This window comes from Thermobia domestica, chromosome 15 (assembly GCF_964235325.1).
Source record: "Thermobia domestica chromosome 15, izTheDome1.hap1.1, whole genome shotgun sequence".
Classification (NCBI taxonomy): Eukaryota; Metazoa; Arthropoda; class Insecta; order Zygentoma; family Lepismatidae; genus Thermobia; species Thermobia domestica.
In genome coordinates, this window is record NC_137468.1 from 88662822 (window position 1) to 88689242 (window position 26421).

General features: G+C 37.3%; 1 protein-coding gene and 6 non-coding genes across 8 annotated transcripts in view; 3 read left to right on the forward strand and 4 right to left on the reverse strand.

The window, feature by feature from the left end:
* The window catches only part of LOC145671130 (kelch-like protein 17), a 291534-nt gene that overhangs the window by 154904 nt on the left and 110209 nt on the right, over positions 1-26421 (forward strand). The window lies entirely within an intron of this gene.
* On the reverse strand, positions 14669-14756 carry TRNAY-GUA (transfer RNA tyrosine (anticodon GUA)). Its single transcript is given in 2 exon segments — positions 14669-14704; positions 14720-14756. It is a non-coding gene; the product is annotated as a tRNA-Tyr (tRNA).
* TRNAY-GUA (transfer RNA tyrosine (anticodon GUA)) lies at positions 16310-16397 on the reverse strand. The gene is given in 2 exon segments: positions 16310-16345; positions 16361-16397. It is a non-coding gene; the product is annotated as a tRNA-Tyr (tRNA).
* TRNAY-GUA (transfer RNA tyrosine (anticodon GUA)) lies at positions 21910-21997 on the forward strand. Its single transcript is given in 2 exon segments — positions 21910-21946; positions 21962-21997. It is a non-coding gene; the product is annotated as a tRNA-Tyr (tRNA).
* Positions 22188-22275, forward strand: TRNAY-GUA (transfer RNA tyrosine (anticodon GUA)). Its single transcript is given in 2 exon segments — positions 22188-22224; positions 22240-22275. It is a non-coding gene; the product is annotated as a tRNA-Tyr (tRNA).
* On the reverse strand, positions 23926-24013 carry TRNAY-GUA (transfer RNA tyrosine (anticodon GUA)). Its single transcript is given in 2 exon segments — positions 23926-23961; positions 23977-24013. It is a non-coding gene; the product is annotated as a tRNA-Tyr (tRNA).
* On the reverse strand, positions 25564-25651 carry TRNAY-GUA (transfer RNA tyrosine (anticodon GUA)). The gene is given in 2 exon segments: positions 25564-25599; positions 25615-25651. It is a non-coding gene; the product is annotated as a tRNA-Tyr (tRNA).

Consider the following 26421-nt stretch of genomic DNA (forward strand, 5'->3'; position numbering starts at 1 on the left):
AAATTTCAAATTTGTCAACTTTCTCCTCTCTGACGGCAGTTCGTTGACCAAGGGACGCTTCCAGTGACTAGAACGCGAAAAGTAGGCGTGTCTAGAAAATCTAACACCTCTTTGTACCATCAATTTTGTCACAGATACGCTAAAATTATATTGCTATGAGACCATTGTGCTTGCGGACACAGTGTCTCTATAGTGTCAGTGTATGTTCCTACCTACAACTACACTAAGAATTGAGACTAGCTCTAAATATATGCGAAGAGTGGACCTCATAGTTATTCTACCCAAATAAAGATAGCTACATTGATTCACTATTTCTTCCCACGCTGCGGTAGACCAAGGCTCCGTTAGAAACGCAAGCTTTCTTAAAGTTTTTTTTTCTGTGAGGCCTTCTCTGCCTCTCTGCAAGCAAAATAGCGTATCTGAACTTTAGAATGTTCTATCTTCTTCGCAGTAAATTCTAAATAATATTAAAATATCGTTGCTCCAATATGATGTCCCGTCCTGTTGTTAGTCAATGTTTAATTACATACTCAAATAAACAATATATATACATAAACTTACCAATAAAGTTATCTGCTCCCGCTGATACGTATGCAAATTTCAATAAACTACATATGTAAATCCCTAATTAAATGATAAAATATTCATAAAATGACGCAAAAATTTAATATGCAAATCGAGTCAAAACACAGTTCATGTGCTGTTCACATTATTCCCCTCCTAAGGAAATGCAACTGTTAATTGCTTAATCGTTGCATTTTCTCAGAAGTGGTACCAATACACTTTACGTAAATATCATACATACTCCGTATATCCTATACTTTAAACAAAATTTCCCTAATGTACATGAATATATCATAACAATTATAAAATAGAAAACTAATCACTAATATGTCATAATCACTACATAAATTGTCTCTCTACACTAAAATTATCTCTCAGCAATATAACATTATTTCTCTGCATTATTACACTCAGCGCAACAACTCTCTTTTATGCCAGAAGTACCGAGGTGCGTCTGTGGGTGTATGCATCATCAGCTTTCCTTCCTGTATGACGCGCTGTGTTTACATTCTTCTCCTACGACGTCATCAGGTCAGCTGGTTCCTGCGGAGGCGTGGCTTCACGCTGTATGTATTTCTTCAAATGAAACACGTTTCTCTTCATTATCACTTCTCTCGTCTCAGGATCATTAGTTAATTTATGGGAGCGCTATCTTGAATACTGCGTACTGGACATTACTCAGAACCGACGAAAATGCGTTATTGTTATACATATGTATGAGAGACTCCTGTGACTTAATTTCACAATATACCTTATTGAGACTTTCTTTATTCATCAACCCTGATGGTTGAGTTGCACACACACTAGCGAAGCACACCACTGCTTCATGCTCACAAGCGATTTCTTCATTTATCTATATTATACTACCGTGCAGAAAACTTAATTATTTCTTGCTATTTTCTTCTATTACAACTGTGCAGCGATCCAATCTACTTTGGCGCTCTACAAGCGGACTCTGATACGAAGTGGTATTCTTCTCTATGAATCCCCACGTCATCCATCGACTAATAGTATTCGTCACAGCCGTTCTGTGTCGTAGCGGGTATGGATACATCCTGGTCTTCATGGGTCGATCATCGGTCACTTCAATTGAATGGTAGTAGTCCCTCACTGTACCGGGCTTCTCATCAAATATCGATCGGTGTCTGTAGAGCACCTCGTACAACTTTTGTTTCTCATCCCCACTCAAATCTGTATACTTTTCGACATGATCTCTAATATCGTTGGGTGTAGCCTGGGTTCGAACCTTCGCCCACTCCTGTGGCGAGTATACTACATTCGCAAGTTCGGCTGCAGTTGGGAATTTCCCATCATCCAACTGGCTGCGCAGGGTAGCCAACTCTTGCTGGTGGCCTCCACCTGCTGACGCTCGCTCGAACTGCGGTGTAGTCAGCGGTCCTATCCTTGACGCGCACATACTACTAACTGTGGGATTATATAAATCGACCACATCATCTTCGAACTCCCAGGATAATTTTCTTATAAACAGATCTTCTACCTCTATGTCTCGAAAAGAAACTTCTATGTGGTGGGGGTGATTCAACAAAAGGACGTTTTTCTCATAATCCAAAATTGCCCTACTCTCTACAAAGAACTGTGAACCCAAAATGAGTTCACGGTTGAGCCCTTTCACAATTATTGCCGAAGTATAGAACTCCTTACCCGCAATAATTAGTTCTAATAATACTTGGCCGATGATCGACGCCACGGAACGACCGAACGCTGAACTGACTCGTATGTTCGATGACTTGATGAACGCTGGCGGGGGGTCTCGCTGACGTATCACTTCCCAACATTGGAGCGAAATCGCCGATATACTAGCTCCACTATCTAATAAAGCCAGAATTTTATTTTCGAATAAACCTACTTCTACCTCGGGAAGTGTCACCAAATTATTAGTGGGTAGTTTTTCGGTTGAAGTTTCTAAAAAGTCCCTGAAAATCGCATTCGTCTCGTCAAACAATTTCCTGTTTATTTTAATTTTGTCCCCATTTCTCTGTAACAACATAATTTCAGGATGACGAATGTCGTTGTTTCCTCCACGATTGAAATGTGTGGTGCTTATAATGCGTTTACAAGTATCGCAGTTCCCATTCTCTAGTGTCTCAATACTTTTTACATGTGTCTCACTACTATCTTCTTCTTCTTCTTCTAAATCATTGTTATGCTCTATAACACTATTACGCACATTCTCAGAAAGAAAATTCGCCGGTTGAACCTGAATATCCAGTACGCAAGTATCCAAGTCACCGCTCTGAGAACATGCGGACAGTTCTCAGTTGCGTTGACTATTCCCTGGGCTGTTCGCACGAGAATTGCCTCGAGACGAGACTTGTCTCGTGGACTGTGCAGTCCTTTCGTCATGAACTCGGAGCTGATTTACCTCTGCAGCATAGTCGTTATTGCGATTGTTATCGCGTTGCTGCGTGTTACCACGACCCCTATTTCTGCCACGTCTTTGCCCTCTATTATTTTGATTTCCCGTTCGAGAACCTCCAGTGTCACGAGACTGACCATTGGAGTTTCTCGAACGCCAATTGCAATTATTATTGGTATTACTATTACCATTGCCTCTTCTAGTACCCCTATTTTGATAAGGCCCATTGTCCCTATGGAACCTCCTGCTTCTAGTGGGGTTACTCGGCCTACTGTTTCGTGGGGGGGGGGAAAGATCGTCCTGTTTCTTCTTCTTCTTCCTCTACAGTGAGAACATTGATTCCCCTCCTATTATTGGTATTCGGTGGCTGGTAAGTGGACTGCAGCTCACCTACTATACTTAATAACTCATCTATAGTGCGTGGTTTCGACGAAACGATGCATCTATAGATTGAGAAAGGCAATTGTCGCGGCAAAACTCTCAATAGTACCTGGGGAGGCAAAGGGGGGTCGAGAATACTGTTGGTGTGTAGCAACTCCAACAAGTATTCGGTTGGTTTCTTGTTGCCCCGTGTCTCGAATCGTGACGTAAGAATGGAGGCGCGGAGGTTAGCGAGCTTCTCTTCGCTAAGATAGGCATCTTTGAAGTGCTTAACGAGATCCTGATAACTGTTGCACTTCTTTAACGTGACCTGCACCCACTGACGTGAGATGCCACGAAAACAGTGGGATGAAAATGCGAGCCGTCTTTCTTCCGGCACACCTGTCAAATCGAAATAGTTCTCCAACTCCACTAGGAAGTTGTGGGCTTGGACTTCGGTTTCACATCCCGTAAATACAGGAAGAGAAAGATCCCTATGAAGTAGCCCTAGCGCCGATGCTACTTGGCAGGTAGACACACTACCACTACTACTACTTGTGTTGTTAATATTGTTAGGGGGAGGGGCAGCCTGCTCATCTGAGTTCTCACGCCTGGTGAGCTCAGGGAACTGTCTCGCATGGCTCGGTCCAGCGACCGGCGTGTCAACTCCCTCATGCGAGACAGAGGCTGTGTTTTGACAGCTGGAACTGCTTTCTCTCACCGACTCCCTCAACAGCTCCAACTGTTCCTCCCATCTCATTTCTGCTCGACGTAACTTCGACTGCAGATGACCCACAGAACTATCTACGGTGGCCTTTACTCGATCTACTTCGCTTGATACGGCTGCTACACTTTCCCCCACTCTCTCCATGTCACCACGTAAATGGCTGACATCACGAGAGACTTGAGCGAGATCCGAACCAAGGACCTCAGAAATCTCACCTATCTTATTCTCAGTATGTGCTTCTAACTCGCTAATTCTATTTTCTGTTGCCTCCACAGATGTCTTTAATTCTTGGCAGGATGCTGTGATCTTAGATTCCAGAGCTTCCGCTGAGGAATCAATCCTTGCCTCTAGCTCTGTTACATTTTGAAGCATTTCCTGCCTGAAACTGGCAGTGATCTGCTTCTCCACAGCCTCTAACTTCTCTAGCATCGCTCTACTAGAGTTCTCCTGCCTGCTCGCTAACTCCGCTAACGTTCTCTCATGTACTCTTTCCTGTTTCTCTTGATTTCTCTCCTGTTTATCTAGCCTATCTGCAATCTCTGTTAACGACTTCTCTTGCTTCTCTGCAAGCTCTATCAACGTTTTTTCCTGTTTCTTCTCTTGGTTTTCTAATTTTCCTGATATCTCTCTTAACATGTGAAACAGTGACGCGAGACACGGGTCAGTAACAGTAGTGACTTGCGCTGAGGTAGAAGGAACCGGTTCCCTAACCTGCTCCGATTCATTTGCCCTTTCAGTGCTAACTGTACTTTCTCCAGGCGGAACTACTTCCTGGAGAGAGATGTTTACATCGCCTATAGAATCACTAACGGTGTCCTGAGACTCCGACGGAAACTCCATGACTTGCGCAAATTGTTCGTTAACTAAGCTGTTGCCTGCTGTGCCCTCCATTGCCTTCGCTTGACTACGCGTTACTACCATAAATGTGATTACGTGTTATAGATAAACAAAGTTTTACTCTAATATGCCTAACTGAATTCTCTAAACAATATTCCCCTCCAAAAGGTTTAAAAATTTTCAACACACTTCAAAATTATATATGTATATAACACAAAAATAACACACACATAAATGATAAACTTTCTGGATGGCGGCGCGACAACCTGAAAGAAAAACATTTACTGACACCCGCGTCTGGCTTGCACTAACAGTCGTGAACACGTTGGGTAGCTTTCTTGGCTTGTGGCAACATATTTCAATGAACAGACAAAAATGAAAACAAGACTAACTTAATTCTCTTGCCACAACATTTACTACTTAAAACAAAATTTTGCAAGGGACATTTATATAAGACTTGCACCCAGGATGGTGTGTGCCGAGCCCCACGCGAACGGCAGCCAAGTTCTTTGTGAACGGGAGGAAGGATGATTGCATGTGATGAATAAATTTAACAAAATAATTAATATGCTAGAATGGAAACGTGGGAGGAGACTTCACTTGCACACTGAAAATTACTCTAACTTAATGCAACCTCCACTCACAAAGTTAATTTAATGAATTTAGATCAGTCGGTAGAGTCTTATTTACAAGAAATAAAAATTTGGAAAAGTTAAACGACGTCCTCTGTAGCATGAAACTCTAATTTTCAAGGAACCCGTGGTTTTAACAACCATCCTGAATGTGAAAGTTACCCAAATTTTGCATGAAACACGCACACCGTATTCACAACTCATTGATAAACCCAGCATCTGGCCTGAAAAGGAAACAAATAGACAGAAAAGGGTAACACATACCTTGCAGCCAAACTGTTGGAAAGAAAGAGAAGCTCAAAATTCCGGTGGTAATCCTTTTAATGCACCACTCCAACATTCCAAATGCACAGAATATTGTATTATACAAGAGCACACGCGCGCGCGGTCTCGCACTGAGACCCAAAAAAGAAAAAAAAATATAATATTTCCTTTTTGAAATTTTAAATCACACTTTCAGAGATCTCATTTTTATTGTTCGTGCACGGTTGTTTTAATTGCGCTGATCTCTTCTCTCTTGCAGTGTCTCTGCATGTCACCACTTCCTACACTTCACTGTAGTGTTTCTTCCGTAGTTGGCGACCATCCTCCTTCTTCCTCTGTTGTGCTGCTAGGCTCTTTTACCGTTGATTCTCCCTCTAACATCAGAGTTCTGCTGCATCAGTGGCGGTTCAGCGGGTAGTCCTCTGTGCGATGGTACTAGCGAATCGTTGAATATGTGCTGAAAGTTCATACTAGTCTGCCATTATATCACGCACTGCAATTTATTTTCGCTAAACGCGCCTAATTTTGTACAAGGGTAAAGGCTCAGTCTCTTGTACCAAACGTTATTTAAATAAACTGCACGGTATTTTAGCATTGGTCATAGCCTAAAGAATCAGGCATAGAGTTTGTCTTTACCAATACTATAACTAACTTCAATAACCACTGCAAATAACGTTACACATGTGATACGGCGCTTGACGTATGACTGAAAAAGTTAATACATGTGCGAAGCACTTCACAAAGTATACTACGAAGCAATGTCTCTTCACACTTGCAACTTTTGCCGTACATATTTTACATAATGTAATATCGACTAACTGTGGTTTCCTAGAACCGCACCTTCTTAATTGTTAAGAGTACTTCATACCCTCTCATTCCACTAGAAAATAAGTTCAGCGTAAATGAAGATTAGGCGGCGGTAACTAAACTTTGAGTGCTCATTTCGTAAAACACACAATGTATATACTTTTAACTAACACACTGTCATTTCTGACACAGAGCTTAACGCGACTAATGTTGTCGATTCCAAGATTTCAAAGTAACTGTCGGTTAAAACAAACAAACTAAGATTTTTGTGACCGATGTTCACTATTCGAATATTCAAGAAAGACTGCCGTGGCGACCGAAGTTGTCGATTCCAAAATTCAAGAAAGACTGCCTTTCTGGTTGTGTCCCGTACTGTTTTATCCAACTGATGTTCATTGTTTGCTCCAACTTCGTGTTGGGCCAAACCACTATTGCCCGCTTTCCCCAAAATAGGTGGGGAAGGAACATCACTCACCTGTAGGCTTCCAATGACCTACTTACTTCCGATATTCAACAGTTTTTCATGTTTCTCTGCATTTTATAACTCACTCCAATTACATCGTTAACAGGCACTATATGTGTTTAATAGCTTATTTACTGAGCTTTAATCTTATGTATAACACTCACTAACACTGTGCCGTACTTATTAGCAATATTTAAATAAACAACAAAATTATTTAAACTTGGTCACTCCACAGGTTCACGTACTCATCTTGACAAGTGGAACCATCTAGTGGCGACACCCGTAACTTTTTGTCCCTATGACATTGACAATTGCATACCACTGAAATTGATGCATTGCAGGATTTTGATTATTATATGATTACTCATGTTAAATACACTATTTAAATATACTATACAAATGCTAATATATTAAATGAATCCCTACCAGGACTGTCGTGAACTGACACATCAAAACATGTATTATAAAACTATTTGAGAGTTCTCTTCTCTATCAAACAATAGTGAATCTCGTTGATGTTTAAAAAAAACAACTGAGGTTTGTGTTAGTCTTTTGAATACTTCTCACAACCATCAACTAGGCTTATAATTGCCATTAGTAAAAGCCATTAATACTATTCAAATTACATATCGATCTAAATATATCTAAATACTACGGGTACATCCAGAAAATTTATTTACATATCATAACGCATACTATTATATCAAATCATGTACCAGCGGAGCAGACGAAAATAATCTTTTAACAGAGACATCTGACGGATGTTTCTGTACTGTTACAAACAGGGTTCTGGACGACTACAACTAGGACTAAAATGAACTCGTCCAAAATTTCAAATTTGTCAACTTTCTCCTCTTTGACGGCAGTTCGTTGACCAAGGGACGCTTCCAGTGACTAGAACGCGAAAAGTAGGCGTGTCTAGAAAATCTAACACCTCTTTGTACCATCAATTTTGTCACAGATACGCTAAAAATTATATTGCTATGAGACCATTGTGCTTGCGGACACAGTGTCTCTATAGTGTCAGTGTATGTTCCTACCTACAACTACACTAAGAATTGAGACTAGCTCTAAATATATGCGAAGAGTGGACCTCATAGTTATTCTACCCAAATAAAGATAGCTACATTGATTCACTATTTCTTCCCACGCTGCGGTAGACCAAGGCTCCGTTAGAAACGCAAGCTTTCTTAAAGTTTTTTTTTCTGTGAGGCCTTCTCTGCCTCTCTGCAAGCAAAATAGCGTATCTGAACTTTAGAATGTTCTATCTTCTTCGCAGTAAATTCTAAATAATATTAAAATATCGTTGCTCCAATATGATGTCCCGTCCTGTTGTTAGTCAATGTTCAATTACATACTCAAATAAACAATATATATACATAAACTTACCAATAAAGTTATCTGCTCCCGCTGATACGTATGCAAATTTCAATAAACTACATATGTAAATCCCTAATTAAATGATAAAATATTCATAAAATGACGCAAAAATTTAATATGCAAATCGAGTCAAAACACAGTTCATGTGCTGTTCACAAAATACATTTGTTAAAAATTTTCTTGCTCGCTCCGCTCATAACCTAAAATTTTCATTAACAAGTTTGTACTTATTACTTAAAGAAAGTTATTATATACGATTTGTTAATGACTATGTGATATACAAGGTGTTGAGTAATGAGATAGTGTGCGCAGAAGCAGTTTCAAAATCGGAAACGATTAAATTCTGAAATACGTATTCAGCGTTGTGATGGTGATGAGTTTGTTTAGTTAATCGCGCTTTTCTACCCAATCGAACTAATCACGATGGTGAGAATGAAAAAAATCTTTGAGTTTTACGTCCCACGGTTATGCCGGTTACGCTAAAGGAGACGGTGATTATGAGAAATGAATGAAATGGTGGAATGAAGAAAGTGGGAGGAAACGGGAGAACGCCGAGAAAACCCACGTACAAGGTGTTTGTCCACCACAAAGTCCACACGGCGCGAGCTGGGATCGAACCAGTGACCCCAAGCATCGGAGGTGAACGCTCTACCACTGAGCCACCGTGCCCCCCGTGGTGAGAATGGAGATTTAAAAATGAGAGGAGTGAAGATACACACGCAAGCTGCTGTTTGCCCTGGAATATTAAAAATGAAGGTAAACAATCGGAATACTAGCATATTCGAAATCTTAGAGTAGGGGCTAAAAGGGTCAAAGCTTATCCCAACGAATTTAGTCTTTTTCAAAAACTAATTAGGTCTACTACCAGTGATTTTTTTTTTCAATTCCATTGACATGAAATGCTTCCAATTTAAAGGAATTTATTGGGATCATTTCTTCATGAACTAGTTGTATCGCCAGGATATGTTCTGTGCATACGTATCAGTTGTTTTCTGTTTATCTATCTACGAGTACATACAGGCATAACATAGACCTTCTGAATTTCCGTTATATATCACAAAATATTTTTTACCGTGAAAGAACTAACTGTGCCGCGTTCATAAAACCTCTTCAATCACTTTTCTCCTTACCCAACCGAATCCAGTTTCTACTTTGTATCCCTATTTCTGTTAGATTCATCTTACTATTGTCCTCCCATCTGCGTCTAGGTCTTCCTAATGGACGTTTTCCGATTGGATTTCCAGTCAAAATTTTGAAAGCGTTTCTACTTTCTTTCATTCTCGCTACTTGACTTGCCACCTGAGCCTCCTAGATTTGATGACTCTAACAATGTTTAGTAAAGGGTGTAAATTATGCAGTTCCTTGTTATGAAGTCTTCACCATTCCTGATTGCCGTTCCTCTCGGGTCCGAATATTTGTCTCAGAAATGTATTCTCAAATTCTTTCAGTTTGCGTTCTTCTCTGAAAGTAAGCGACTATATTTCGCAACAATACAGAACAACAGGCATGATTATCGTTCTATATATTTTGAGCTTCAAATTCCTCGATAGAATTCGCGGCAACAAAAAATTTTGAACGGAATAATAACGAATCTTGCTTTCAGAAGACATTTAATTTCTTCGTGCATATGATTTTGGTCTGTTATTACTGATCCTACATACTTGAAAGTGTCCACTTTATTGCAAATGTTATTTGATACTTTGACGCATCCGTAATTTGTAGTATTACAATCTCAGTGATCTTCCATGTATTTAGTTTCTGTTTATTGTTCTTCTATCATCTATCAGATTTACATCATCAGCATACGCCATAACTTGGTGAATACTATTCAGCTCTAGGCCCTGGTTGCTATCTTTGATTTTCCTTATAGCGCACTCCAGAACAAAGTTGAATAATAATGTCGGCAACGCATCTGCTTGTTTCAGGGCATTCTCAACCAGGAAGATCGTGGACAAGAATTTTCCCACTCGGACTTTACTTTGGGATTCGTTTAAATACATCTTAATTACTCTAACTAGCTTTTCGGTATTCCAAGTTCTGCAAGGATGTTGTATATTTATCTCCTAAGCGAGTCTTAAGCCTTTCGAGGTATTGTATTCTCATTTCTTTCCGAGTATTTTTCGAATGGTAAATATTTGGTCAATAGTTGATTGATTTCGTCTAAATCCACACTGATAATCTTCAATAATTTCATCTGCGTATGGGGTCAATCTTGCTAATAATAAGTTTGAGAGGATTTTATGCGATGTTGACACAAGACAAATGCCTCGATAATTATTACAATCCACTTTGTCAGCACTCTTGTGGCAAGTCTTCCTTATTCCAGATAAGGAGAATGAGTTTGTGTATCTTGTTCCACAATTTTCCCCTCTAGCTGAAATTAACTCAGCCGGAATTTCGTCTACACCCAGAGATTTGTATTTCTTTAATTTCTTTATAGCAATTTCTACTTCTGTTCGGCTAGGCTCCGAAATTTATGTTTCTGCTGTGCATTTCCCTTTCCCCACGAAGATTAGTTTTGGTTGCGTGTTAAGCAAATCGTCAAATATTTAAGGACCGTTTTCTGAAAACTCGATAGAGCAAATTTTGAGAAACGGAGGTATATATGGGATAGGTATGCTATTTTTGCTATCAATCGAGCTGTGAAGTCAGAACGGGAAAAACTCGAAATGTTCCATGTTTATAGAATACTAAATCATGAGCATTTTGTCAGAACTCGATAGAGATTATGTACAATAACAAAAATTCAATGCCTGTAAAAAAAGATGTTTTGTGCTCTAACGAGTTTTGAAAAAACGTTCCTCACATCTTTCTATCTATCCAAGATGCTACCTGTATCAGTGAGAATTGTTCCGTCGTCTGTCTCTAATATATACGCGCTAGGTTGATACCCTTCCTTAAATTTGTTGATGCCCTTGAACATGTCTCGATTTTATTTACTTCATTAATTCATACTTTACTTCATCTTCTAGTTCATTAATTTCAGCTTTCAAAAAGTCGCGTTTCTCTCTTCTAAACATTTTGCAAGTTTCACGTTTGATATCAACGAAATTTAGTGTAGTTATATCGTTCGGATTTTGTAGCCAACGCAGTTTCGCCTATTTTCCCTTCTGTCGGTGCATTTGGTGCAGTTTGGTGCATTCCGGTCGAACCATGATTTGTTCCTACATATTTCCGCGTGCCTGCTGAAATTTTAATGCTATCCGTAATTTGAACCTAAGTATCTTCAACATTAGTGCTCTCAAAACCTAAGAACGGGAATCTATTACACTTCGATCTGGTATTCTCCTCTCGCCTGGTTCTTCTCTAATTTCTTTAAACTAACCCTCTTCTTTTTCAGATATTGAATATTCTCTTCATTCAACGATAATCTCTCTCTCTCTCTCTCTTACTATTGTTGCAACCAGATAGTGATCAGTGTCACAGTCTTGTCCTCTGAACGAGCAAACATCTATTATGCTAGACTATCTTCTTCTATAAAAAGCGAGCAATTTGATTATGTATTCTTCCATCTTGTGAGCTCCATGTGTACCTAGTATTTATGATCGTCGCGATGTGGGAATTTTGTACTCTTCACGATAAGGTTTTTTGATGTTCCAAAGTTCACGAAACTAACGCCATTGTCATTAATTTCCTTATACAGACTTACTTTCCTATAACCCCTGTTGAAAATATCATGTCGCCCTACCTTCGCATTGAAATCCTCAAATAGAATTTTCATATGGTATCGCAGGACTTGGTCGAATACCCCGTGATACTTTTCCTTAAAAAAGTGTCTTTTATATCGTCAACCTTATCTTCTGTTAGGGCATGCACATTTAAAACAATGATATCACACCACCGACCTTTAAGAGTAGTAAAATAAAGTTTATCATTAACAAATGCAACAAGTTTAATTGCAAATATTACAAGATTCTAAATTAAAATGCTATTTGTGTGGTCAATACAGAATACAGAATAAAATTACAAAAGTTTACAATTATTACTGGAAATTACTGCTGTCATCCATTTCAAACATTTTAAAAGCACGTAGTTTCTTATGTATTGAAATTTCATTTCTTATCGATAATATGAAACGTTACAAATAGTTGTACTGTAAATTTCCATAACTGATCTCCAAGTGGATCTGTGTATCAACCAAAGTTTTGTCAAGTTTAACAAAGTCCAAAATACGCCTCTTGAAAACATGTTATTTGTATATATATATATATATATATATATATATATATATATATATATATATATATATATATATATATATATATATATATAATGATTGGTTTTGGCTGTTGCAATGATCTGTCCAAGCAGATTGATAAAAAAAAATCATCATAGTATAACAAGAAAAGCTGCTTCTCTTATATGAAAAAAAAAAGGAAAGAAAAACTTGATGTGGTGAGTGTAGGGGGTGCGCCGAATTCTACTTCGCCCCGGGCGCTGAAATCTCTAGCTACGGCTCTGAATACATGACTTTAAAAGAGTAAAGTTCTAGAACACTCCTCCCCTCTTCCAAGAGTCTAAATGAAGAAACTGCTCTTTTTAAAAATTACTTTAAAAAAACATCCAAATAGGAGGATCCCGAACAACCATGGAAGTATATGAGGCTTTTCTCATACGTAGGAAGTATAACAGAAGCCGCAAATTAAGAGGGAAAACAGTTATTATCTTTGGTATGTATTGTAAGGAAACCAAATGCGACTATATTTCAGTGACCAATAAACTTAAAGGGTATTGTGGCTATATATGAAAAAATACATAAAGCGAGGAACAAATCAACCATCTCAGAGTTCGCGTGTAAACAGTACGTTATAACCAGGGGCGTCATTTCAGACTTCGCTTGAGGGGGGCAAGAGCGCCATCGACATAAGACTTTTATGTTTTGTACTAGTATATTAGTAGACAATCGATTAAAGTATATGCATTCCTCAAACTCTTGGGGGGGGCAATTGCCCCCTCCTGCCCCTCCTAAATGACGCCCCTGGTTATAACAAAATATTAAAATATAAATTATCAGGATGCGCCCATCTAGCTTCATTTGTTTCCCGGTATAGTTCGAATTACGAATTTTCCATACAAAGTTCACGGGTTATGCGATGCAACGTCACAGAATAAATGTTCACCATAATCTTTTTAGAGTCCAACATACAGTAAGTAACGTGAGATGTAGGAAAAGTCTTACTGGCACTTTTGAAAATGTGTATTTGTATTTGTTAAATAGTGCTGAATTGGGCATAATTGTACCAACTTTTTCACAAAAGGGGCTGAAAATGCCAAGGTGGTACCAACGGGCCGATGAATGAGAAAAAGGGCTGAATTTGGTACAATTGTACCAAGTGTGGCAACGGTGGTATAAGGGCAAGATTCTTCACTCTGATAATGCAGTTATCCTATGTGTTATTTATTATTAATATACAACGAGATGTATGCTAGAGATATTTTAGTTACAACAACAATTAACTTATTTTTTTTTAAAAAAAAAAAAAGAAAAGAAAAGAAATCTACACATTCGTAATTTTTACACCAATATTTGTGAGCATTTTGTTAATGGTGAATTTTAATGCTTGTAATTTATTTGTTTGTGTTTGTTGAAACTTTTTAAGTATTGAATTATTGCAAGGTATTGACAAATATAAAACGAGTATATACAGTAGACTTACGATGTTGGACAATCGAGCCCTGTAAATTAATGTGGTTAGCTTTCAGATTACTTACGGTGTTTTTTAAGTTTCTGGAGAGTGTTCCTTCTTTCCCAAGTTAAATCTGAAATGAATTTTTAGTATCAAGGCATGATAAAACACCCAAATCATCATTAGTACGAAGTACTGGTAGGTCATTTCTGAAAAAACGTTAAATTAAAATTCCTTCTCTATGGCCTCCTGTCAATAGAATCGTTTCGTATTAATAATTACTATCTTAAATATCATCGCCCAACTGCAATCGTTTCTTTCCCTCTTTTAGCTTCTGCTAAAAGCTTCATTTCCAGTTTGATATTATTTTGAAAAATACTAAGCAATAAGAATCTCCAGTGTTGCTTTTCTATTTCAATCTCCCAAATATTGCTAAAACTTGATTGGAGTTTAATTTCTCGAAGCTACCCTAAATATTTTCCTCTTCATGTTCGTACAAATTTAGAGCCCTCGGTTTTCATAATGTACACGTTTTCTATTTTTAAATTTTATTTACTTACTATTAGATGTAACAACTGGGCATCATACTTTAGAGTAATAGAAGAAAACTACCAATAAGAACTAAGACTTTCCTCCGGGCCGGATTTGAACCAGCGACCTATGGATTTCTTCGTTTTCTTCCTACAGTCCACCGCTCTACCAACTGAGCTACCAGAGGAATGTATTAAGGATATGTATAGCTTTAAAATATGTTCAGACTTGCGTTCTTATGCAATAATTCTCGTGTTGCGTAGCTGAGTAAGAGAGATTATCATCGAACACTTTTCCTTTGCAGTTTTTTATTTCACGTTATTCATTGTTGCAAATGATTTCGCTTCTTGGCCTTGTAAAAAGTTTGAACGTTATATCGCAAAAATATTACTTGACGTGTCCGACTACCGATTGCTGAAAAATCTAGAGGAGTGGTTTTTGTATCTTTCAACGCTTGCGGACCAGTGAATGGCGCAAATATGATTGAGACCGAAAAAATCTAAAGCGCCTCATTGCAAGAGATAGTAAGCAAAAATACGTAATTTCGGCTGAACGGCGGCTGAAAACTACACTTCTAGAGCTACAAGGAGTAATGGGCGCTGGTCCGACAACACTCATCAGAGAATGTTACAAAATCTCTACTGTCCGCTTGAATCTCGAATAGTTTACATGATGTTCAGTTTTACTCGTGTACCAGCAATTACAGCGAAGCGTAAATTTCGAACACTTGAACCATATTTTGCAATAATTACTAACTTAAATTAACTTCTCATACAATAACAAGAGCATCAATTGCTTCGAGAAGTGGCAAACCAAATCACTTAACGACAGAAGAAAACGTTCCAGTATTAATTACATTGGTCCCTCATAGGAGAGAAAGTCCGTACGACAGTCGAGGTAACTGAGCATTGCAGGGTGGTAACCACTAGTGGCGTAGCCAGGCTGTTGACAAAGGGTATTCAAGTTCCCAATCTGATATTTATTTAGGACACACATGGTAGTTGTATGTATATCTTTATACTGTATAATAAAAGTCTATTTTTGTAATACTTTGCTCAAGGAGAGGGAAATAACCGACGAGCCCCTTCCTTGCATATGCCAGTTGTCACCATGACGAAGTATGTAAGTTACACTTTCATCCACATCATTCTCGACTGCTTAACAATTTAAGAGAGAATAATTCGATAAATACTTTCAATTCGCTGAAACATGAAAATGCATTGAAAGAACGAGTGTTACGGAATTTTGAAGTATGTTGCATGTCATCACATTCACCAAACACAAGATTGTTTTTATTGGAGACATGACATCCCTGAATGTGGATAACTGTGTTTCTGGTATTATAATGATAGTAAGAAGTTTGTGTTTGTAAGCGTCCCTCAATACTTTAATAGTTTTAGGTCGATCCTCATACTATTTACCGAATACTGTTGAACCATTTTTCAATAAATGGTGTTCACATGCTCTCTAATAGCCCTATATTTAAACATGTTAAGCAATGGGAGTCTCCAGTGTTGTTGTTCTCTCTCTCAATCTTCTGAAGTATTGCTAAAACTTTATCGGATCTTCATTTCTCCAAGCTATCCGACATATTTTCCTCATCATGTATAAATTTGTAACCTTCGATCTTCATCGTCCTGTCATAATGTCCACGTTTTCTGTGTTTATTAACATTAACAACTGGGCATCTCGTATTTCGCAGTAATAGAGTAACGGTGAGGATTTTTTAAAAAAAAGCTTTCCTCCGGGCCGGATTTGAACCAGCGACCTATGGATTTCTTCCTTTTCCATCTACAGTCCACCGCTCTACCAACTGAGCTACCAGAGGATTGTTTTAAGGAAATATGTATAGCTCTAAAATATGTTTAGATTTCTGTTGTTACGCAAGAATTCTCGTGTTGCATAGCTGAGTAAGAGATAGTATCGTCAGACACTTTCCCTTTCCATTTTTATATTTTAACTTTTTTTCTGTTAGTAATGATTTTGCTTCTTGGCGTTGTAAGAAATTTGAACGTTATATCGCAGAAATGTTGCTTAAAGTTTCCAACTTCCGGTGGTGGAAACTCTACAACAGTAGTTTTCAATCTTTCAATGCACTTGGATCGGCAAATCGTGCGAGTATTGCTGGGATGTATATCTAGAAATATAGTCCAAACATATTTGCAGAAATATAGTTCTCCACCATCTTCAAGCGGAAGGGCGAAAAGAAGCAAGGGATTTTTATCACGCATCCCTAGAAGTCTAAGATATGACAATTCTGATGTCTGGGTAGCTCCGGCTAATAAGCATGGAAGATACGCAGTTTGAAAGAATAAAACCACGAAATGTTGTGAAAAGTGCAAAATGGACTTAGGCCCTATACGATACGTGCTATAAACCTTATCAGACTCAAAATGTAATTTTAGTTTTTGAATTGGTCAGATCTATCGGAAAGAAAATCAAACGCATTTCTTAAATATCAATCTATATTGATTGTGCATATATTTGAAAATTTAATATGTTAATATTTTATTTCTATACATCCCAATAAGAACTATAGGATACATAGTTTAGAATCCTTAAAGAATATGTATATTCATATACTGTAGTAAACATTTACATTTTATATTGTTCGTACTAAATTTCATACTATAAAATTTTTTACGGAATATATTTGCAAAATAAAAATATGAAAGTGATCGGTTGTTTTATAACTATATTTGTTTCTTGTTAGTGTAGAGGTATAGAGGAGTTCTATTTGTAGTATAAATAACCTATAGGGGTTATATAACAAACATTACTGTCACTTTTATTCGTAATGTCACGATGGCGTGCTGACTGCCACGAGCCCGAAATAAAGTTGCTAGACATAACATTACCGGAAGCCAAGAAGCATGAAAGAAACTAGATGATCCTTAGGATCGTGTTGTTCAGATGTAAACAGGTAAAAAGGTAAACAGGTCTCTGTATGTACACTCATGTCCAAGATTATTGTTACATGATTATAAATATGTTGTTCTAGTAATATAATTTGATAACGAATTCGCCAGGTATTTCTTATAATGTTAGTATGTGTATAATCGGCAAAGACAAGTATGTGGTAAATTTCATGTCAAAAGAGCAGTAAATAAGAACAATAAAACGAAAATAAAATGTTCCTTGTACATTTAGTTTTACTCATTATGATTTTCGTATTTATAATTCTTTTCCTATGAAATTTATCACAAATATAAATTTCCTGATTATACACATAATATAAGTATTAAAAGTACTCTGCAAAATTATCAAATTATATTCTTACAAGAAGACAGTTATAGATATGCGACAATAATTTTGGACATGAGTGTACTTTCAGTTTTGTCAGGGAGCGGTGCGTACAAAATTGGTACGATTTATGTATTCTCACTTGAACTCCCTATGTCAGTATGAACTGTGTACAGCTGTGCAAATTGTTTCGAGCAGCTCTTGAAAGTTCCATCAAAAAAGCACTGCTGGCTGTACCTCACAAGGGAAGTTCAGGAAAAAGCACTCGCCTGCAGAGATACTAAGCATGTCATTTGAAGTCCCAATTCATGCTGACTATAACAAGCTAATAAAATTCATGTACGGTTGAGAACGGTTCGAGATATTCAACTTGGAAGTATATATGAGAAAATGAGGATATACGCATTTATCAGTGGCGGCCGGAGGTTTGTGGTTTCTAGGGATGCACGCGAGACGCGAGAAGTCTCGTCTCGTCTCACATTTGCGAGACGAGACTGAAAATTTTATGCGAGACGCGAGACGAGACTCGGTTAAGTCTCGCACGAGAAGTCTCGCGAGACTTGTCGCAGTCTCGCAACATTTATGAATTACATTTAATTGTATATTTAGTGATTTTACATTTATTGAGTTTTCTAAGTTGAGCGTTAATGCCTCCAGAAACAAAAAAGTGATTGGGGCAATAGACATTTTATGAGATTTATTATTATTCAAGGTCGATTTTCAGAATTAAAGCCTTCTTTAGTTTCTAAACATCATTAAAAAAGAAAAAAAACTTTGTAAATTGGAAATTTATTACAGCATCGATTTAGGACTTTATTTTGCGACACATACACATACACGCAGGCGCGCACGAATACATGAACTTCTGTTTTTGGTCTGGAAAGCGAATAAGACTCCCTATTGCTTCGAAATGTGATATTTCTGTTGTTTCTGTCTTTTTCACATTACTACTAGCGATTAATGTTGGGGGATGGCGGGGAAATCCCATCTCGTCAAAGTTTATCCCCGGCCCGGCTCGCAGAAATAACATGATATTTTTACATGGAATAAGTATTTTCTTTCCATATATTTATCAGAAACATCCCCCTCTAGTTCGGAAGTTTAATTCAAACACTGGTTTGGTAGGATGGCCCTATAGGTTTGGTGGGAGATGGTAGGAATGGCCCTAAATCTGTCAGTAAATTTATTTTCTAGATCTGGCAACACTATATAAGTTGAAAGCGAAAGTTGATAAAATGCGAATTCTGGCAATACTCTAGTTAGTTTAACTGTATGATCTGGAAATTGATACAGAAAGCTTTTTTCGTATCAAGTATAGTTTGCTGGATATTTGGATTCTCGCAATTGTTAACATATTGCGTTATCCACAAGTTCGTTGACACAAGTTATTCCTTGGTGGTTGGTGTAAAGGGAGATAGGCGGCAATAGATGGCAGCACTGTTCTCCTACACAAGTAACGTATTTTTATATTTTCTCTGCTGCTTCCACAAATTTAATGTCAGAGAGATTAAACTTTCTGAAAAGAAAGTTCAAACCTATTCTAAGGGAACAATCCGTGTCAATTTTGGATATTGTGACGTTAGAGCATTCCTCGGACCAGTGGCGGCTAATGTTAGTGTTGCAGCGTTGGGCAACGATCAAAGTATTTCAAGAAAAATTATTATCAATAGTAGTAAAGAACAGAAAAAAATACTTTCTAATACTCGCATATATACACTTTAAATAACATATTTTTTACTTCTGTAACTGTCCGTTCCGTTAATCCGTTTTAAAAAAGCGAAAAATAATCCGTCACAGAGTTTCTAATTTATATTGTGTTGCAGCTAGCATACAACGACCAGATTCCTTCAGCGCGGCAATTGGAGCAAATATTAAGTCTCCTTTCCCCTATCTCAGAAGTTAAAGGGACTGGTCGTTGCAGTGCTTCTGCAACACAGCACAGTTTCCAGTGAACGAGGTTTTTCGCGCTAAATAAGATTTCTGAATTTTCTTTCACTAGCAATTAACAAATGGAATTTGTTTTTATGCATTCATACTTTAAAATTACGGGACTGTACTGAAGCAAATCAATATACAGTAGAGCGTCGATTATCCGAACGTCGGTCAACCGAACGACCGCTTAACCGAACTGTGTACTCGCTCGCTGTTACTCTCCCACTCTACCGTCCATCATCCCCCTCACTCCCAAACCAAGTTTCCCACAGTAGTCGCCGCACTGAGCCACCGCTGGCGGAACATTTCTAATGGGGCCTTCATAAGGCGCTGCTGACCGGCCAAGTCGCCAGTCGCTGTGTTTCAACAATCAGCACACTTCTTTTTATGAATAAATTTACTGTACAGTACTTCTTTTTGGCAAATAAACATGCTGATCCTTCATCTGGCGGGTTTCGAGGTTTCCTTTAAAGAACATATCACATTGGTAAGCATTGTTTCGTCTCATGTGGAAGTATATTGTGTTCATCGTGCATTGCGTAACAACCAAGACGGATGATTTGGAATGTTTTTTTTTCTTTTACGCACATGTGTGTGTGTTGATGTATGAATATGTGACATTCGGAATTCATATACCAATACCTCTTTTGTATCAGCTGTTTTGGTTTTTAATTATTAGATTTAATTTTATTGTGTATGCTTTAATTCTGTAAATAACCTACAAATTCTGAATGAATTGTATACCATACTTCTGTAAATAACTTACAAAAAATACTGACCAGCTTTCAACTGAGGAAAAATTTGCAATTATGGCTTAGACAAAACAAGCAAAGGGCATTTCAGGAGAGTGTTCGAAAAAAAAAACGGTTTAAATTTACATGACATCTTATGGCAGTAGTGTTGTTTGCACCAGATACATTTCCTCAATTTATTTTAAATTTTCCTGGATAAACTGTGAATAAAATGTGTTCAATGTACATTTTTTTATAACACTAATCTCTGCTACGAACTCTCTTCAGTCAATGCTGAAGAGGAATTCGGATCACTGTCAGGGACTGAGTTTGCTAGAATGAATCGTTCACAATAATCTAGAAAAAATATTTAGTGAATCTACAAAGCTTCTGCACTTAATATTAACTGTACCTATGGCGTCAGCAAAAGACGAAAAGTTTGTTTCCACATGAGAAAGAATTGACACTTTCAGTGAATTGAATGTCCCAAGAAAGGTTATCACCATTGGTTATGCTTTCCATCGAAAAAGACTTGACAATAAGAATACCAGAGTTCAACCAGCGTGTATTAGCAGATTTGTTCCAATCAAAGAGAGGAGAATGAACTTACTAATTAATTAAGGTGATTAATCGGATTAAATGTTCTGCATTTTTATTCTTTAAAAACAGAATTTTATTTAACATATCACATAGCATTTGCATCTAAAGTTATGCTGATTAGTCAATGAGTGAACTTTATATCTTCTGTCTCTTATCGTTCGTACTGCAACACCCGAAACCGCAATCCACGAGCCGCCACTGCATTACATGACTATTTTTCCATTTCAAAAAATATTACAGATTTCAAAATGGCGAATTTCAAGATGGCGGCGGAGGTTCGCGATTTACTTTGTCCATTCTTCTTTTGCCAATATGTAAAACACCTACCGTTTCTATTGTCTAACCTTCAGTATTTTTGCGATTCAATAGTTTATTTGATGTATTTCAATAACATAGCATAACTGTTCTCCAACCAACTTTGATCCCTCCAACCCCGTTTCTTATGGCGCTCAGCCGCTATAACTTTGCACATATACATATTTCTCACATCTTCCTATCAGTCGCACTATGTCTCATCCCGTAACTCGAGTCATTTATTTCGACACTTTACTTGTCAGTCATATTTGCACCATTTGCTGAAAGATTGAAAACCACTGTTCTAGAGTTCTCAGCAGTCGGAAGTTAGACACATCAAGTAATATTTCTGCGATATAATATTTAAATTTCTTACAAGGTCAAGAAGCAAAATTATTGGTAAGAGAGAATAAGTTGAAATTAAAATATTGCAAGAGAGGAAAGTGTTACTATCTCTTACTCAGCTATGCAACGCGAGAATTATTGCATAACATTACAAATCTGAACATATTTTAAAGCTTAAATATTTTTAAGTATATTTCTTTGGTAGCTCAGTTGGTAGAGCAGTGGACTGTAGAAATAAAACGAAGGAATCCATAGGTCACTGGTTCAAATCCGACCCGGAGAAACGTTTTATTTTTATTTATTCGTAGCTTTATTCGTAACAGGGAAAATTTAATATAAAACACTATAAAGGGAAAGTGTTTGACGATAATCTCTTACTCAACTATACACTACGAGAATTCTTGCATAACAACACAAAGCTGCACGTATTTTACAGCTATATATATATATATATAATATATTCTTAATACGTTCCTCTGGTAGCTCAGTTGGTAGAGCGGTGGACTGTAGGAAGAAAACTAAGAAATCCATAGGTCGCTGGTTCAAATCCGGCCCGGAGGACAGTTTTATTTTTTATTCTTTACTTTACTATACACTAGCTTTGTTCTTTACTGTAAAATACGAGATGCCCATCTGCTACATGTTAATAAATAAAGAAAAAGTACAAGACACAAAACACGGATATTATGAAAGAATGGCGAAGACCGAAGGATTCAAATTTATACATGAAGAGGAAGATATGCAGGATAGCATCGAAGAATAAAAATCCCATCAAATTTTAGCAATATTTACGAAATTGAAACAGAACAACAACACTGTAGACTCCCATTGGTTAACATTTTTCAAAATATAACCAAGGCTGAAATGAAGTTTTTATTTGTGAAGTGAAATCTGGATGTTCTGTTCACTAGACAACAGAGGATCGATTAGAAGCAGGGAAAGAAAAGAATCAGTACATTATTTGAGAAGAAACGTCATATTAGAGATGTAATTGAAGGGGTAGAAGAAACTGAAAGAGGGAAAGAAATAGTTGCAGTTGGTTGACGATATTAAAGGTAGTAATTATTGTCAAAACCTATTAAATTGACAGGACATAGAGGACGAACGTTTATTTAATACTTACGATGATTTGGGTGGTTTTTAACATGTCTTGATACCATTAGAATCATTTCAGGTTTCACTTGATTTTGATTTGATTTCGAACTTAACGTCTCTTTCAGCAGCGAGGCTATAGGAGACGGGATCTACTGATTAACGTAGAATCCGCACCACATGAGTTCCCGCCGAGATTTTACTTCAGTATAAGGGCAAGATTCTCCACACATATAATGCGGTTATCCTATGTGTTGTTTATTATTAATATATATACAACGAGATGTATGCTAGAGATATTGTAGTTAGTACAAAATTAACTTTTTTTAAAAAAAATCACATTCATAATTTTTAAAACAATATTAGTAAACATTTTGTTAATGGTGAATTTTAGTGCTTGTAATTTGGGTTTGTTGAAACTTTTTAATTAATGAACTATGAGTAGACATTGTCAAATGTGAAACGAGTATATACATTAGACTTATAATGTAAAGACATAGATGATCGGACAATCGAGCCCTGTAAATTAATGTTGTTTGCATTCAGGTTAGTTACGTTTTTTGTTAAGTTTCTGGAGAGTGTTCCTTCCTTCCCAAGTAAAATCTGAAATGATTCTACTAGTAATCAAGGCATGATAAAACCACCCAAATCATCATAAGCACGAGGCAGTAGTAGGCTATTTCTCAGAAAAGGTTAAATTATATTCCCTTTTCTATGGCCTCCTGTCAATATAATCGTTTCGTCTTAATAATTACCATCTTAAATATCGTCACCCAACTGCAATCGTTTCTTCCATTCTGTTAGCTTCTGTTAAAAGCTCCACTTCTGGCTTGGTATTATTTTGAAAAATACTAAGCAATAAGAGTCTGTAGTGTTGCTCTTCTATTTCAATCTTCCCAAATATTGTTAAAAGTTGATTGGAGTTTCATTTCTCGAAGCTACTCTAAATATGTTCCTCTTCATGTTCGTACAAATTTAGAGCCTTCTGTTTTCATCACTCTTTCATAATGTGCACGTTTTCTATTTTAAAAGTTTATTTATTTATTTAGTAACTGATGTAACAACTGGGCATAATACTTTAGAGTAATAGAAGAAAGCTACGGATAAAAACTAAAACTTTCCTCCGGGCCGGATTTGAACCAGCGACCTATGGATTTCTTTGTTTTCTCCCTACAGTCCACCGCTCTACCAACTGAGCTACCAGAGGAATATACTAAGAAAATATGAATAGCTCTAAAATATGCTGAAATTTGTGTTCTTATGCAATAATTCTCGTGTTGCGTAGCTGAGTAAGAGAGATTATCATCGAACACTTTTCCTTTGCAATTTTTTATTTTAAGTTATTCTTTATTGCGGGTGATTTTGCTTCTTAATCTTGTAAGAAGTTTGAGCGTTATATCGTAGAAATATTACTTGAAGTGTCCCACCTCCGATTGCTAGAAAATCTAGGGCAGTGGTTTTCTATCTTTCAATGCTTGCAGACTGGTAAATGATGCGAATATGATTGGGACGGAGAAAATGTAAAATACCTCATTCCGAGAAATAGTAAGCAAAAACACGTAATTTCGGCTAACGGCGGCTGAAAACAACAGTTCTAGAGCTACTAGGACTAATGGGCGGTGGTCCGACAACACACATCAGAGAATGACGTTACAAAATCTCTACTGCCCGCTTGAATCTGGAATAGTTTATGTGATGTTCAGCTTTACTCCTGTAACAACAATTACAGTGAATTTCTAACACCTGGACCTTATTTTGAAATAATTACTAACTTAAATAAACTTTTGATACAACAGAAAGCGCGTCAGACGTTCCGAGAAGTGGCAGACCAAATCACTTAACGACAGAAGAAAACGCAGTAATAATTATATTGGTCCTCATAAAAGGCAAAATCTTTACGACAGTCGAGGAAATTGAGCATTGCAGGTGGTCATCAGCAGTGGCGTAGCCAGACTGTTGGCAAAGGCTCCCAAGCCGATATCTACTTAGGACGTGCATGGTATTTGTATGTATATATTTATATAATAAATGTCTGTTTTTTCAAATACTTTGCTCAAGGGGAGGGATAGACTCAAAAACTCCCCCCTTGCATACGCCACTTGTCACCATGAGAAAGTATGGGAGTTACATCTTCATCCACATCATTCTCGACTACTTAACAATTTAAGAGAGAATAATTCGATAAATACTTTCAATTCGCTGAAACATGAAAATCCATTGAAAGAACGAGTGTTACGGAATTTTGAAGTATGTTGCATGTCATCACATTCACCAAACACAAGATTGTTTTTATTGGAGACATGACATTCCTGAATGTGGATAATTGTGTTTCTGGTATTATAATGATAGTAAGTAGTTTGTGTTTGTAAGCGTCCCTCAGTACTTTAATAGTTTTAGGTCGATCCTCATACTGTTCAACGAATACTGTTGAACCATTTTTCAATGAATGGTGTTCACATGCTCTCTAATAGTGTTATGTTTAAACATTTTAAGCAATGGGAGTCTCCAGTGGTGTTGTTCTCTCTCTCAATCTTCTCAAGTATTGCTAAAACTTTATCGGATCTTCATTTCTGGAAGCTATCCGACATATTTCCCTCTTCATGTATAAATTTGTAACCTTCAATTTTTATCGTCCTGTCATAATGTCCACGTTTTCTGTGTTGTATGTTTTCTTTGCTTATTAACATATTAACAACTGGGCATCTCGTATTTCGCAGTAATAGAGTAACGGTGAGAATTAAAAAAAAAAAAAAACTTTCCTACGGGCCGGATTTGAACCAGCGACCTATGGATTTCTTCATTTTCTGTCTACAGTCCACCGCTCTACCAACTGAGCTACCAGAGGAATGTTTCAAGAAATATGTATAGCTCTAAAATATGTTTAGATTTGTGTTGTTATGCAAGAATTCTCGTGTTGGATAGCTGAGTAAGAGATAGTATCGTCACACACTTTCCATTTTTTTTATTTTAACTTTTTTTCTGTTAGTAATGATTTTGCTTCTCGGCGTTGTAAGAAATTTGAACGTTATATTGCAGAAATATTGCTTAAAGTTTCCAACTTCCGGTGCTGAAAACTCTAGAGCATTAGTGTTCAATCTTTCAATGCTCGCGGATCGGCAAATGTGGGAGTATGGATGGGACAATAAAAAGCAAAAGCACCTCACTGCTAGTAAGCAATAATACGTAATTTCGGCGACCGGCGGCTGAAAACTACAGTTCTAAAGCGAGTGGAAATAATGTGCGGTTTACCGATAATTCACATCAATGAATGACGTAACGAAATCTAACTGTATTTAAAACTGGAATAGTTTGCCCGATATTCGGCTTTACTCGGTTAACAACAGTTATAGGGAAACAAAAAGGCAGATAGCACGTGAATTTCGACCACGTGGACCTACCTCTTTTTGGTAATAATTACAAACTCGAATAAACGTTTGATACAAAAGAAAGCGCGTCAGACACGCCGTGAAGTGGCAGACCAAATCACGTGACTACAGAAAGAAACGTAGTCGGATACCGTCGAGAAATGAAAATCCGATAAAATTTTAGCAATATTTGGGAAGATTGAAAGAGAGGAACAATACTGGAGTCTCCCATTGCTTAACATTTTTAAAC